At 36.1% G+C, this 4,114-nt stretch overlaps 1 pseudogene; it reads right to left on the reverse strand.

Moving 5' to 3' along the window:
- Window positions 1–1,825: 1,825 nt before the first annotated feature.
- LOC149155379 (2S albumin seed storage protein PINP1 pseudogene) lies at window positions 1,826–3,886 on the reverse strand (annotated as a pseudogene).
- Window positions 3,887–4,114: the final 228 nt, after the last annotated feature.

Raw genomic sequence — 4,114 nt, forward strand, 5'->3', positions numbered from 1 at the left:
TCTCTCTGCTTTTAGCGAGGATATTCTCTACATTATCTTTATTGGTCTTCAATTGCCTAAACTACTACTTTATATCTGCATATATGTGTACATGGGTCTTCAAGTCAGATTCCAATGCTTCTTTTTCATCTTGAATGTTATTAAGCTTCAGAATTACGTTTTAGGTGGGATATTCTCTAGATTTCCTTATGCGTCTTCAATTACATAAACTCCTCGTCTAAAACTGCATATCTGTGTACATGGGTCTTCAACTCAGATTCCAACATTGCTTTTCCAACTTGAATTTTATCAAGCCTCCTAATTATGCGAAAATTTCCATTCAACAAGGTAAATTGAATGTTGTTATTACTTTCTTGTCCCGAAAGACTATCTTTACTAGACCAATTATTTTGCAAACTAAACCGAATCATGTCGGAGGTTTGAATTTCGAAGTTAGTGGCTTCATTTTGTGAAATATCATCATAATCATGTGCAGAAATTGTCCTAACTAGGGATAGGAAAGTTATTAGTTTAGTAATTATCTGTAAATTTTTTTCTTTTCCAAGTAAAAAGTGGTCCACTAGTTCAGCAAACTCTGGAATTCTGGCATCTAGCCTATCAACTTCAAAAGCTCTAAGCTGTTTATTTCCAGGTTGTTGAGTTATACATTCTATGAAGTTAACAAAACTGGAAGTAATAGTTTCCAACTCTACTTCAATAACACAAATTTTACTTCTAGAATCAGAAAGAAAAGTTGATTCTACATTCATTAAAGGTCTACTACAAACCTAAGGATCAATTCCACTTTCATCAACTACTGTTGGATTTATTACATCCTTCAATACCTTATGAAAGTCTGAACCCTCAGCTTTAGAATCAAGGATTACATCAAGCTTATCCTAAAGACTAACAAAAGAAGATTCATTCAAAACATTTTTAGCTTGCAAAGCAGTGATTTTTTCTTGCAAAGAAATTAGCTTTTTGACCAAATCAAAGCATTCTTGATTGGCGGCTAGAAGCTCCAACTCTCTTTGTGCAGGAGTATCTTCCAAGGAAGTCTTCTCTTCTTGAACAAATGAAACAATTAAACCTCCTACAACATTCTTCTCAGTCCATTTATCTTCTTTTTCTATTCTCGTCTCTCTAAATCTAACAAAAGTCATGGAGGTCGATTTCTCCATCTAGAGAAAATCATCCATCAAGTCAACCTTGGGGACATCACTAAGCTTTTAGAATTTTCTAGAAACATTTTATTTTCTAAATTGATCTAGTTTTTCAATCAGTGCTTAGGCTGATGACTCTGCACTAGGATCACCATCATTCCCATCTTCAGAAATTAAGGTTGAATGCTTGGTGGATTGCTTGTACTCCCACTTCTTGATCCTTCTAAATGCAACTCGAGAGTAGGTTTTTGTCGTTGTCTCATAAAGGATTCTAATTTCTAACTGGCGTTCATAAGATATTCAATCTCTTTATGAGCATGTTCCCTGTGACTATCATTTGATAACTCTGTAGAAGAAATAGGTGAAGTGGCACCCCCTACCAAAAGACTTCCTAAATTTCACTTCCCCAACTTCCTTTCCAGTTGTCTCTACTTCAAGTTTCATTTGAGCTAGTGAAGCAAGCCCTGGAAACCTTTTGCAAATAGACCCCTTAGTCTCCCACATTCTGCCTCACCCTTAGTAGTTTTTTTAATAGTTTCTGAATGTTGTTTGTTCGCTGCCTCTACAACTTTCTTGCATATGTCCCTTTCATCAATATCGAGTCCATTTCCTTATTAAGTGAATGAAGAATGAATTTTGTATTTGATGGAAGTATTTTCACTTTCTAATGATTCAAGCTTCACCTAAAGAATTTTAATCTCAGTCTCAACTTGATTTTTGGCTTCATGTATTTCCCTTAACTTTGAACTTTCCTGGAGAGAGTGATCCATTTTATTATTCTCTATTTTTTCCTCAAGTAGCAACCCCTCCAGTTCAACTATTATGCCATCAACATCAAACTTCATTTTGTCCCATTCTATGGCCTTTTTGATCACAACCTTGTGAATTTTCTCTTCATTTTCCTCTCTTACCTGTCGAAGCTGCCTCACACATTCTTTCCAAGCACCATCCAAATGGCTAACTCGATATTCAAGTGAAAGATTTTGTTGTGTTATGGTATCAAACTGTTGCTTTAAAGTCATTGCTTCTGTTTCAGATGCAGCTTCTTCAACTACTGTACATTGCAAAATGGATCATCAAAACTTCAACTATTGGATCAACCACACCACATCACATCACATCAAGTCACTGCCCTTTCTGGATTATGAGATGCGTTTGATTGAGATGTAGTTGATATGATTGAATTCACCTCATTAGTTGTCTTTGAGGATTAGCTTCTCGACTTTACGACATTAGTTAGTAATTATGATTGTGGGTAAGCATGCCCTTGGTCTCATCTTATTCGTGCTAGCAACTACCATTCAGCTTCTTCTTCCCCTCTTCCTACATGCTCGGCCAAACTTCTTGTTTCATATGCACGAATGGTTAGGTATACCAATCCAAACATAAATGCACAAAACCAATTCAAACTTCAAACTTAAAAATCCCATACATGTCATTCTTCCGTTTGCTCAGACGTCTCATCCTTCCATGACGTTGGCGAAGCTTAGTGGTAACACTTTTTACGTAATGAGGTGGACACGTGTTAGAGATTGTGTGGAATATGCCGGCAAGAAGACACTCACAATAAAACACCTATCCACATAATTACTCCCAAAACTATATTTGAGTTTAAACCGATGATTACAATATATTACAACATACTTTGTTGATTATAATATAAAAATAACGCTTATATTGTGTCGATTAATACCTCAAAATAATGTTCGATTAATACATTGTGCTAATTTTAAGGCATAACTATCTAATAATGTTATATAATGTTTGTATCTAGTGTTGTAATTATGAGTATTTCAGGTTTGACGTCAATTAATGGACTATATGATCCACTAAATCATGACATTGAGAAAATTGTTATGCTATTTATGTTAAAATAAAAATGAAAAAATAAAAAAAAAATCAATCAATTTAGGTTGAACAACATTTGTTTTAACTGTGTAATTTAGTTATAATGCATTTGTTCATTCATTCACTCATTTATTACATGCTAGAGACAACCGACAATGTTGTAGAGCCTATACGTATACTTATAAAAGCTCCTACAAAACCTAGTACATATGTAGCAGGAGTGCGAGTAGCATGTTTATTTACATAGATGGTAGTTAGTCACTCAGGAGCTACCGCTGATAATGGAATAGCCTGTGCAACAAAAATAAATCATTGTCTATAGCATGGAAGAACTTACAGAAAGAATTACAGATAAACTATGACAATTAACTATTGTTCTTCGATTATTGGTAATGCCGTTGGAGTGACTTACGAGAGTGTTGTCGAGTATCGCAGTGGCGGGGTGACTCACAGACGTTGCATTTATCTGGAAGATCTTCGACTCTATCCACTGCCTCCTCTTTTTCTTCTTCCCTTACGCGCCCTTTTCCGCGGCATCTGCGACGTTGATTAAGTGGTGCACCATCTTGAGAATCGGAATCCATCGATGAATCATACGATTGAGATTGATCTAGTGCTTGCTCTATGGCTTGGCATTGGCAATGTGGAGACACTCTTTGCAATTCCTCGTAACATCTTTTCGATGGTTGTTCTCTCTGGCATTGCAAGTAGACCCAACAAGCAGACAATCTATGTGGGTTACACGACCGTCCTTGCTGTTGCACCACCTGATCTCCATCCATGACTATGTCTTCATGCGCATCAACGGTGGGGGTACCCCACTCAAGGAGAAGCAGAAGGGCCGCGAATAAAGTAACCCATTTTAGCGTCGAAATTGGAGAGGAGAAGACACCCATTCCTTGTTAAATCTAGCAAGAGCATGCACATGAAAACATAAACAAAACTAATGAACAAAAATAAGAGAAGACTGATTCTCAATCCATGAGTTGAACTCTCATTGGAATCTCATATATCCATAGGAAAAATGAATACATTATTATATAGACCACATATTTCTAATTTCATTATCCATTATCTGACTAATCTACTGTCCCTAATAATTTGCTGAATGATCACTGACTACA

The sequence above is a fragment of the Pinus tabuliformis genome, chromosome 9 (assembly GCF_031772625.1).
Source record: "Pinus tabuliformis cultivar Carrire ecotype Pingquan chromosome 9, CPIR1, whole genome shotgun sequence".
Taxonomy (NCBI): domain Eukaryota; kingdom Viridiplantae; phylum Streptophyta; class Pinopsida; order Pinales; family Pinaceae; genus Pinus; species Pinus tabuliformis.